Below are 13184 nucleotides of genomic sequence, written 5' to 3'. Positions count from 1 at the left end.
GGAATAGACAAAGATGCCCTTGTCCCAAATTCTTTTTAACATCTTACTGGAGGTCCTAGCTAACAACATAAGGCAACAGAAGTACATTAAAGGTCTTGGAGAGGAAGAGGTGAAACTATCACTATTTGCAGATGACATAGTTCTATACATTGAAAACCCCAAAAGCTGTACAACAGGAGTACTGGCAGCGATAGAGGAATATGGAAGTGTGGTGGGATACAAGCTCAACAAACAGAAGTCTATTGATTTTCTATATACATCGGAGAGACCATGGAAGAGGAGATCAAGAAGGCAGTACCCTTCAAAATAGCCCAGAACAAAAAGGGATATATCTAACCAAAAAAACAAAAGAACCCTAATACAGGAAAACTACAGAACACTACTACATGAAACCAGAAGCAACCTCCACAAATGGAAAAATATCCCATGCTCATGGATCAGAAGACTCAATATAGTAAAGATGTTGTTCTTACCTAAGGCACTATATAAGTTTAATACTATCCCAATTCAAATACTTTTCTTCACAGAATTGGAAAAACTGACAACCACTTTCATATGGAGAGGGAAGAAGTTCCAAATTAGCAGAGAACTCCTCAAGAAGGAAAAAGTTGGAGGGTTTGCTATACCTGATTTTAACACCTACTATACAGCCACAGTGGTCAAAACAGTGTGATACTGACTAATGACAGATACTCAGAACAATGAAAAGAACAGAAAACTCATAAAGAAAAGCATCAGCATATTGAAAACTGATCTTCGACAAGGCCCCAAGAGCATCAAGTTGGAGGCAGATGCCCTATTTAACAAGTGGTGCTGGAAACAATACCTGTAGAAAAATGAAATAAGACCATTACCTCACCCCATGCACAAGAACAACTCAAGGTGGATTACAGACCTAGAAGTAAAACCCCAAACTATCAGGACCATCAATGAAGCAATTGGGATAAAGCTAAGAACTTTGGTGCAGGGAATACATAGGTTAATTGGAATAGTGAAGGGTACCACAGAGATGAAGCTGAAATCCACAACTGAGATATACCAAGGATAAAACAACTTGCATCGAGAGACTTAACCATGAGAGTAACAAGAAAACCCACAGACTGGGAGAGGATTTTTAGCTCTGACACAACAGACAAAGGGATTATTACTAAAATCTACAATACCTTCCTAGCCTGCAGAAAGAAGAAAATAGTTAAACCCCTGAGCAAATGGGAAAAGACCTGAATGGAAGTTTCACTACGGAGGGGAACAAAATGGCCTATGGATATATGAAAAAATGCTCCTGATCATTAGCCATCAGAGAAATGCAAATTAAAACAACCATGAGATACCACCTAACACCCTTGAGGAATAGCTCGAATCAGAAAATCAGAGAGCAACAAATGTTGGAGGGGATGTGGTGAGAGAGGAACTCTCCTCCACTGCTGGTGGTCATTTAGATGCATACAGCCACTGTGGAAAGACATCTGGAGATATTTAAAGCAAATGGAAATGAAGCTTATGAACCAGCAATCCCTCTAGTAGGCATATACCCAGAAGAGGTAAGAAATAGACCACGACCAGTTGTCTGTGCTCCAATATTTATTGTGGCGCAATTCATAATTACAAAGAATTGGAAACGACTTAAATTTCCATCGACAGACAAGCAGATTAGAAAACTCTGGCACATACACACAATGGGGGTACTATGTACCACTAAAAAGCACTGATGATAGCATGCAGCACATCGTCTCATGGAAAGCATTAGAGGAAATTTTGCTAAGTGAAGTTAGCCAGTCACAAAAGGACAAGTACAACTTGAGTCCACTGAGATAAGTATAATCAGCACAGTAGGCATAGAAGAAAAGCCACTATCTCATACTGTGCAGGATGAGGGACAGGCAATTGGTCAGGGGATAGACCAAACCCAAGGATGAACATGTCATTCCAACACAAAGAATGAGAAAGGATTGGAGGGGGAGGGAAAGAAGGGAGGAGAGAAGAATCTGGCTGAGAAGAATGACTAAGAGGCAGAAGAAGGGCCAGAGTGATGGTGGCGCAGGAGCAAGGTAAAAGGAAACAGAGGAAAGATCTATGAAGCAAAGCTATGGATACAGGTATAAAAATAAGAGTGCACTTATGTCAATATATTAATTCATAAACATAGAGGTATTGGCCTATGTACATATATTGTTATGACAATATTTTGAGGAAATGGATGGACTTTGGGCCTCTGCTCAAGCCATCTGTCAACGTACTTTGTTCTAACAACCTGGCATTCTGTTCTAAGAACCTGACACAAAGCAGGTACATAAGCAAATGTGGTGAAGAAAGTTGATGATGCCAGGCTATCAAAAGATATAGCATCTGGAGTCGTAAAGGCTTGAAGTGAAATAAGTGGCCATGAAGCAGAAAAGCAACAACAAATCCACATGGAAGAAACACACCAGCCTGTGCGATCATGAGGTGTCGATGGAATCAGGTAAGAGGCACCTGAAGACCCAAAACAAAGAAAAAAATTCATATCATTGAGAACGGGTGGGTCAAGGCAGAGATGCAAACCCCCCTGTAGACAATGGGACTTCCTCTCACAGGTCACGAGGAAGGTATGAGTTAACCAGGAAGCAGTGTAGCACCAAGGAAGCATACAATATTCCTCTGTTTCTTTGAGGCTGCCTCACCCCTCACTATCATGACCTCAGCCCTGCCTTTCAGTTCTGGCTAGACCAGAGCATGTACACTGGCACAGATAAGAGCTCATGACACACAGAATCCAGGTCAGATAAACCCCTCTGGAACAGAAATGGGCCTAGTGATACCAGGAGGGTAAGAGAAAGGTGGGGGTGGAGGGGAGGAAGGGGGAACTGATCACAATGATTGACACATAACTACCCCACCCCCACCAGGAGGACCAACAACAGAAAGGTGGGTGAAGGGAGACAGCGGTCGGTTTAAGCTATGAAAATAATGATAATTAATAATTCATCAAGGGGTCATGAGAATGGGGGGGGGGGAAGGAATAAAGAGGAGTTGATGGCAAGACCTCAAATAGTAAGTAAATATTTAGGAAATGATGATGGCACCATATGTACAAATATGCTTGATACAACTGATGTTTGGAATATTATAAGAGATGCAAGAGCCCCCAAGAAAATGTTGTTGGGTTTTATAAAGTAAGTAAATAAGAGGAAAAGGAAAACGAGAAAACAAAAGCAACATTGCTTGGATCAAGTGTACCTAAGTCTTCAAAGTGACATTCTTGTTTTGGACACTTTAAAAAAGTCTTTAGCAGCAGATTTTCTGAATGCACTGCATTATTTAATTGCTTGACTACTGTTTCTATTGTAGAAATAATGAAATAATTATTTATAAAGTGTCTGAAAATGTCTTATAACTGAAACAAATTTTGAAATATTTAGAGTTATAAATTAGGAAAGATAGAGCAGGGCTGATATTTACAAATGATCGTGCATTTCCATTCATTCGAATTTCACCAGTTCACTCTTCACTAATTGAGTTAGGGTATATCCTCTCCTGTAATAAAGTGGCCTGAAATTTGGCTTATCTATAATGAAAGAGTTTGGTAGGAAAATTGATAGTGGCCCAGAAAATATTGAACTTATTGAAAAGAACATGAGGGCTATTTTCAGGTGTCTGAGTACTCTAGAAGAATTTGCATACAGTCAATTGATGGACTAATTTCAACACATTCTTATCTATTCATTGAAACTAGTCATCTTTGGAACTCTTGTGCTTTGTTAGTATAATTCCAATTACAGTACATAATGAGAAGTATTGAAAATGCATTTAATTAAAATTTTCTGCAATTTAGACTTTTCACTAAACTAAATTAATACAGATTTTTGATCAGATTAATGAATTTTTAAATATTTATGACTCTAAACTTTATCCTTTCCAATATATTAAAGGAAAAACCATGATATAGCTTATAGTTTCTATTCTTAAGATTAATTGCTCTTATAATTTATAATTTTTACTTTTGTTATAACTTTAATTATTCAATGAACAGATATTAGCATTTCTAGAATCATACAGAAATTTAGCAAATGTTTATTTCAATATTTGAAAGCCTGTCAAATGGTAGCTACATTGCTATGCAACCTGAGATCTTTAGTTAAGAATTTAAAATAATCTAAGGAAAAAGACCACATGTTAGTATACCCACTCCTCTCTTAGCAACAGGCTTAATGTCTCATGGTCATGATGCAAAACTCAGTAAAACCTAAAATGCAGAATGACCACATCTGATGATAAAAGATGACTACATCATTACATAAATGCCAAATTGCATCATTGCATACCTACCACCAAGCTGAGAACCACTGCCCAGCGCAGTTGTCAGCCACCGTCATTCGTGCCTCACATGTCAGAATTTATTACAACCAGATACACATTGTCAATAAGTGGAAGAGTTCAATAGTGTATTTTTCACTATTGTAAATGTGAAATATTGAACAACCAGATAGTCGATAAGTGAGGAGTCAATGTACAATTCAAGCCACAGGTTTGAAGTTTGGTAGACTATTGATACAAGAAATTTGTTAGGAGGCCACAGCAGAAAAGGACAATACATCAACACAAAAATGATTCACTTGTACGCTGCTGTCTTCTAGAGGCAGGTGAGAAATTCCCCAAATTATTCACATATGAGCATGAAAAATGACAGTAGAGAAACAAGGGAAAGTTCTGATTCAAGTTATCACATGCTACTTAAGAACTGTGTGGCTCTTACAAGGTAATATCTTGGAGTCTTTATTTCCTTCTCTGCAAAAATGCAGACTGTAGTATCTACATTCCCCCACTTTCATTAGACTCTTTTGAAGGTTGAATGTATTTTGAAAACTGCTAGCCTCTCTGTAACTATGAGGTATCATTGAGTTTAAGAAATAGACTGCCAGATGACTAATTTGGCCTAGAAAACTGCTAGCCTCTCTGTAACTATGAGGTATCATTGAGTTTAAGAAATAGACTGCCAGATGACTAATTTGGCCTAGAAAATCAATCTGGCTTCGTTGGTTTTAAACAAGCTAAGAACGATCACTTTGTTTTTCCCATGCTTGATGAGAGCTCACTGTCCCTGCACCAGCTGGAAATCTGTCAGGTAAGAACTTTGGAAAAATGTATGATAGAAAGATGCTGAAAATAGCAGAGCCAGAGGCAACAGCATGATTGTATTAATTGCCAGCCTGTAGGATCCTAAAAGATGTATAGAAGCACTAAGAGACAACTGTTAATATTTAAGGCTCCCAAGAACAAGTGTGTTCATCATTGAGTTACCTGAATTTGTATGTCATGTCACCTCAAAATTAACTTTGACCGTATCATTCAGTTTATACACTCTGCAGCTGACAGTGAATGGGCTGGGCCCCTTGTAGACAGGGTTGATTGGCTACCCCCCACGAGGAACAACATTGGTTTGTTGTTGTTCATGCCTTTTCATTAGAAGCTAGGCAAGGTTCAGGATTGGCACTGAGATAAATTATAAAAAATTACCAATAAAGTAAAGAACACAAGTGTCACATGGGAGATAAATTCTTCTGACAGCCCAAGGCAAAAAGCTGCAAACAATTTACACAGAAATATTCCAGGAAGACATCACTCTCTAAACCCTGCATTACAGTTTCCATGAAAAGTTACCCATGCAAGTGGACTTAAGGCACGAAAATAGTTCATCTGAGGGCAGTTGCCTACAGAAACTAAGGACATAGAGTGCAGATTAGGGTCTACTGAATTATTGCATATCTAATACAAGGAATAGCACATCGATCATTTAGAATCTCTACTGCATTTAGTTTCCTGAGAAGACTTAGCATAGTAGAAGAATATAAAACTTAAGATAAAAATATACTTCATCTTGAAGACAAAAATTCTAAAAACTGATTTTTTTTAAAAATCTATGACTAAGAGAACAGATCATAGAAAACATTATAAAAATTTTCATTTAGATAATGAAATAAAGTCATTAATTTCAAACAATCAGAACCTACTTAGTGATAAATACTGTTCATTAATTCTGAGTTATGGGCATTGCATTATTTGTCTCGGATTATTTTTCCCATTGAATTTCATATAATTTATCTGTTCTTCTGTTGATTGTGCTTCTCCTTATTGTAATGGCCCACGCCAAAAAGAACATGTAGGTCTCCTTTCCAATAACAATTTCCTGGGGTTTCTTCTCTCCTTTTATTTATGTATTTGCTCCTGCCTTTCTCCTTTCAATATCTTATTTCTCATTTCTGCCTACCACATTAGAACCTGCTGGACAAGCCACTTTCTGGATCAACACTGGTGTTATAACTGAGGGAGCTGTCATTTTCTTTGACTCCAACTTGTTAAATGCCGGTGATTTAAGAATATGCTTCCCTGGATCAACTCCCTAGAGTTCAGCAAATATATTTCCACTAGCCTTGTTATTTTTACTCCTAATTGAAAGCAGGAAAAAGAAGGGAAAGAAAAAGAAACACAGACCAAATCTAGGCAATAGAAATTGCAGAACGTGCTATTCTGTATCAGGAAAGCCCGGGCTGTTACAGAACAATACCCTTTCCTCCGTGTTCACTCTATGAGATTGAGGAAAGGAATTGTTGTTCGACACAATAGGAACCAATGACGAGAGCTGAATACTGTGTAGGAGAGTTTTCACGTGTGTCAATCTTGAAGCTCTTTTCCTCTATGGCTGGATTTGCCTAGGTTTGACTTTTGGATAGAGCACAAATTATAGTTTTAAGAATATTACTTAAATTTTGTATTCTTCAATTTTCCTTTTTGTTAGGAAAGAAATCATGCAGCGGTGAATTTTAAATGATGTATGAATTACAAAGCTCATTAATTTGCAAAACACTTTCATTACAAAGCCAACACTATCATTGCTTTGTCTTTCACTTAACTTAAAAAGCAGTGCATCATCCTTCAGAGGAATCACTTGATATTTAGTTCCTCGTGTCTGTAACATATATTCTTGAATGTTTCATAGATACAAAAAAGAAACTTCTACTTGTGCATGGTTAGCAATATGATCCTAAATACTTTATTCATATACCTCAGTTACCTCATTTGTAATTATCAATTGGCTGGATTTAAATGGAGTGGTGAATGGTAAAGCTGCAATCCAAAAAGTATTGAATAACATACTGCATGGACAAGTATTCCTAAGGGTGCCAAAATCTATCATTTTTTGATAATTCGAGCAATACTGGCTTTCATGCCCTTTATTCCTAATTACTGCATATTACTGATATATTTTTGCATGGAGGGGTGGGATGGTGGTTGAGAGATAGACTAAAGCATAAAATGGATATTTTAAATGCTTAGTTTTTAAAATGTGTACAAAACTCAGCCTACATACGTTTGTATAATGATACTTTTTCACATCGTCACTTTAAGATTTCTGCTATTTTATTATCCTGAGATTTAATGCAAAGTATACCTGTGAAAATAATAAACTACCAGTTGAAAATAATTTTATGATTGCAATTCAGTTACATTTTGGATTAAGTATGACACAGATGATACTTCTATGACTGCTTTTCCAACAATTTGAAAATAATAGAGAGTGTGAAGTCTCCAAGGTCATAGAATCTGTGCTTGGATTTCACCCTGTCACTCACTGATCTGTGAGTTTGGAAGAAAATTACTGAACCTCTCTGAGCCGCTATGTCTCCTGTTCACTAAAATGAGAATTCCAATGATTTCTCCCTCAGAGAGCTGTAACTAGGGGGTGAGGGTAGACAAAATGCACTACTCAACAGTTCTGCCCTGGGAAAAGAATAATTGACTGAAGCTCTCAACCCTCTTCTCTTCTGTGTGCCGTGAGGTGTCGCTTTCACCAGCTATCCTCAGCCAGTCACCAAGACTGACAAGGATTCACTTGCAAGGCAACCACATGGCTAAGATCTGGGCATTTTTACTGGTGGACTCAGTGCCCTAGTGGCCCCCTGAGATGTATTCTAACACTGTACACTTATCATAATGGGATCTGCAATGAGTAGTGCAGGCGCCCTGGTGGAGTAGTAGGTTATGTATTGGGATACTAACTTTAAGGTCAGAAGTTTGAAACCAATAACCGCTCAATGGGAGAACTAGCCATTGAGCACTTAACCACTGTACTAGCAAGTACAGTGTACAAGTCCTGGATAGTTACCTTTGACTCAGGAATTACATTTTTTAAAAATAATGCACCCTTAAATTATATTTTAAGTCTACATATTTATTGCAAAATTTTTGTTAGGGAAAATTCAGAGGAAACAAAAAGAAACCTATCATGTCCTTTGCTCTCCACAGGCTCTAACCTGAAGGGTGAATATAACCAAAAAGAAAAGAATAAAATCCCAAACAACAGACATAAGACACACCATACTTGCTGTTTCCATAAAATTTACACAGAATGTCTACAGGAGGAGAAAGAGTGAAACTTCTTCTGCCTCTAGAGATAGAAATGCTTTTCAAATGGTGAAATTGTATGATGTCTTCAAGAATAGATCGACAGGAAAATGGGGTCAAGTTTCATCTTTTGAGGCAGAGAAAATAAGAGTGATCTCTATTTCATAGAACTGTGAGGGACCGAATAGAACCTGTGGTGGTGCAGTTATTAAAGAGCTCGCTGCTAGCCAGGAGGTGAGCGGTTGGGACACGTCAAGTTCTCCCTGGGACGAGAGGTGACTGTCTGCTTCTGCAATGATTGCAGCCTTGGACAGGCTACGAGGAGGTCCCCGCTCTTCTTTGAAGTTGCTGGGGTCAGAATCAACTCGATGGCAGTGGATTTGAAGAAGGACCAGGGCAGCTTCTAAAAATAGATAAATAAATAAATAATGGCTGTACAATACGGAGAGTGTAATCAATGGCACTGAATTGTACATGTAGAGATGTTTGAATTGGCGAATGTTTTGTTGTGTATATTTTTGCCAAAATGCAGGGGGAAATGACATGAGCAACAATTAGTACAGGGATTGGATTAAGCAAATGTTCTAAAAGTGATTGTGGTAAAGACTCCTTGATATGGTTGAGCAATTGAATTTTATCATATGTGAACAAAGTGCCAATAAATCTGTTAAAAAATTTTTTTAATGCTAAATGATTTTACTGGATTAAAATGTGGTTGGCCTCCACAGAAAAATGAAGTTAGAGACAGCAGGGTAGAATTTTGTGAGACCAAGAGCTTCTTCATTGCAAATAACTTTTTTTCCCTATAAGACAGGCAACTTGACACATTGATTCTCTATACGGAATACACAGAAATCAAATTTAATACATCTTTAGGAAGAGATGATGGAGATGCTCAATATCAGCAGCTACAACAAGGGGAGTGGCCATGTATGGGAAAAGCCCTCAATTTCTCATTTGTAAGTTCAGGTTGAAGTTGAAGGAAACTAAAACCTGGAGTGTATCTCACCTGAATTTTGAAAGCATCTCAAGAATAGATTTGATGTATTGACCAGTGACATGTGACCTAGTGATCCATGAGATTACATTAAGAACATCTTACCTAAAGAAGGTAAAACTCATTATAGAGACCAGGAAAAGAAAAGATCCAATTGCATGTCAGAAGAGACTCTGAAAGTTGCTCTTAGAGAGTTGCCAAGGCAAACAGAAAAATCATGACGTCAAAGAGCTGAACCGAAAACTTCAAAGGCCAGCTCAAGAAGACAAGGTCAAATATTTTAATGAAATGTGTCTAACTTTTGACACATCTAGAGTTAGAAAACCAGAAGGGAAGAACATACTTAGCATATCTTAAAGGGAAAGAACTCAAGAAAAAAATTAAATCTCCAGTTGTAATATCAAATGAGTCCATAGTCAAAATATTGACTGATTCAAGAAGCATTAAAAATATATATAGAAAGAATACAGAGAGACACAGTAACCAAAAGAACTAGTAGATATTCTCCATTTCAGGAGGTAGTATATGAATCAGAACCAATGGTGTGGAAGTATGGTAGTTATATAATTTCATGTCAACTTGATAAATAAGTCTGGGGGTGGACTCTAGTCTCTCAATCAAGTCACAGCCTGATGATGCCTCCTTGTGGGTATGGCCTTCTCATGAGGATTCTGGGAACTTCCTCTCTCTTGATTCTGCAGTCAGAAGAGCCCCCCTCTCTCTTTTTCTCTCTCTGCCTTTGTTTTCCTGTGAACAAGCCATGTGAAGCTACACTGAAACTTGAGCAAGCCATGGGGTGGAGGCCTGCAGAGAAAGCCCTGTGATGCTTCCACTGCCATTGGATCCCACAGAGTTTTCACCCACTGGCCTGTGATCTTCCAGCATTTGGTAGCATTGTGAGTGCCAACACAAGTCTGAAGAGAAATTTATGAACTAGCATTGGACAGATGGGCTAATATTGGACTTATGGACTTGCTCTGGACTAGCCTGGGATGTTTCCTCAGTATATCATTACTCTTCCATATAAAGCTCTTTCCTTTACATATATGAATGCCCCTGAATTTGTTTCTGTAGTCAACCTGGACTAACACAGGAAGGAAGAAGTTCAAGCTGCACTTAAAATATTAGCCAAAACAAGGCTCTAGGAACTGATGGAATATCAAGTGAAATGTTTCAACAAGCTGATAAAGCATTGGAGGTACTCACTCATCTATGCCAATACATTTGGAAGACAGCTACTTGACCAACTGACTGGAAGATATCCATATTTATTTTCATTAAAAAGAAAAGAGACTCAACAAAATGCTCATATTATAGAACCATCTGATTAGTATCACATGTAAGTAAAATTTTGCTGAAGAATTGTTTCATAGCAAATAAGGGGATTGGGTTCTTTTAAAGTGGACCATCAGAATGTACTTCTAGAGTTTGGCTAGATGACAAATTCCCCTTAGTTACAGTGAAGTACAGAATTGGGACTTGACTGCTCTACCTTGTTTTATCTGGTCTCCCAAGTTTTCTATTTCTCAGAGGATGCATTCGTAACACTTTTCCACTGCTTTCTATTAGTGGAAAACAGTTTAGTTAGAGGACTTATTAAAATTGAGATGATAGTTATTCTGAAAATAAGTGCATTAATAGCATAAAAATATTTTAATAGACATAATAGTTTAAATATGTAACTATTTAAATATGTAAAGAATTAATTAAAAATGTCCTATTCATTAGAATAATAATCTATATATTATTAGAAGATGACATGATAAATAGGATGCAAACATTGGAAAAATAGAATTATTGTGTAAAATATTTTCTAGCTTTTATGCATTCAATCTTAAGACAGATTCTCCAGTGTAATTTATTTTTCCTTTCTCTGTATCTACCTGAATCATGAAACTCAAGTAAAGATATAAAAATTTCATGGCACACAACTTTTAATATGAAATTTTAATAATCATAAACTGTCAAAATCTACAATAATAATAGAGGGAAGCATACTTCGATAGAAATACTTGTATTATGAAAGATATTTTCCCAGTGGAAAATTCTATCTGTACATGCATTTACTCTCAATCCTCCATTATATTCTCTTTAATGGCAATGGGTTTATATGCATTTTATTTATTTTATACGTTTTGTATTTTTTACATAAGAATTTAAATTTGTTGCTGGTTGTTGGGTTTTTTGGTCAGCATAGCTAAAGGTTTGTTAATTTTACTGAGTTTTTAATAGAGCAAATGCTAAATTTTTCTGCTTTTCTTTATTGCTATTCCAATCTCTTACATTTATTTCCAAGATTCTCTTTTTTATTTCATGCCATCCGCCGTTTCAGATTTAACTTTTCTGCCATACTGTATGAAGGTGGAAGTGTAAGTTATAGGTATGAAATATTTTAATATAAATATCTACAAATATAAATTCTCTTAGGATAATAGCTAAACTATATCTCATATGTTATGTTATGTTTTTATATTCATCTATACTGAAGCAATTTCTATTTACCATTGAAATATCTACTTGAACCAATCATTATTTATCATTAGTTGTGAATTTCTCAGATTTCCTTAAGCTACTGATTTCTAATTTTATTATAATTTGGTTGGAGAATGTACTTTGTATTATTTATATACCTTTAATTATATTTAGTCTTTTACATGCATAGTTATCTATCGACATGGGAAGTATGTGTTTTGTACTACTGTTGATTAGTGTTTTTTAGATGTTTATTAGATTTTAAAAAAATCATTTTATTATCTTATCACAATCCATACATATATCTATTGTGTAAAGTGCATTTGTACATTTGTTGCCCTCATCATTCTCAAAAAATTTCCTCTCCACTTAAACCCCCGGCATTAGGTCCTCATTTTTCCCCTCCCTCCCCGCTTCCCTATCCTCACGAGCCCTTGGTAATTTATAAATTATTATTTTGTCATATCTTGCCCTGTCCAACATCTCCCTTCACCCACTTTTCTGTTGCCCATCCCCCAGGGAAGAGGTCACATATAGTTCCTTGTAATCGGTTCCCTCTTTCCAACCCACTCTCCCTCTACCCTCCCAGTATCGCCACTCACACCTCTGGTCCTGTAGGGATCATCCACCCTGGATTCCCTGTATTTCCAGTTCCTATCTGTACCAGTATACATTCTCTGGTCTAGCCAGACTTGCAAGGTAGAATTAGTATCATGACAGTGGGAGCGGGGAGGAAACATTTAGGAAATAGTGGAAAGTTATATTTTTCCTCGTTGCTACATCACACCCTGACTGGCTCGTCTCCTCCCGGAAACCCCTCTGCAAGGAGATCTCCAGTGGTTATTAGATCTTGTGGGTTCATAATGTTTTAAAAATATTTTGTTTTCCTTAAGAGCTCATTCTTAGTTGTTCTATGCATCCCATTAAAAGTGGAGCAATGAAAACCAAATATCATTGAATTTTATGTCTTTCCACATTGCATTGTCAGTGTTGTATTTCATATATTGACTATTATCAGGCACATATGTGTTTATATGAAAAATCACTGTCCTCTTAATGCATTGACCATATAAACAATTACAAAATACATGGAGAAAAGATTGAAGTTGTTTAGGATTGTTTTCTTGAATCTACAATCAATGCTCATGGAAGGAGCAGTCAAGAAATCAAAAGAATTAATGCGACGTACCAAAACTTATGGGACACAGCAAAGGCGGTCATGAGAGGAAGCTTCATAGCAATAAATGCACACCTGAGAAAGGAAGAGAGACTCATGACTGATATGCTGGCACAAAATTTACAACAACTAGAGCAGAGTCAGCAGGACAATCCTACT

This window comes from Echinops telfairi, unplaced genomic scaffold, assembly GCF_000313985.2.
Source record: "Echinops telfairi isolate 266 unplaced genomic scaffold, ASM31398v2 ScPeMD7_25;HRSCAF=90, whole genome shotgun sequence".
Taxonomy (NCBI): domain Eukaryota; kingdom Metazoa; phylum Chordata; class Mammalia; order Afrosoricida; family Tenrecidae; genus Echinops; species Echinops telfairi.
The sequence above is the reverse complement of the archived record's forward strand: the minus strand, read 5'-3'. Positions refer to the sequence as shown.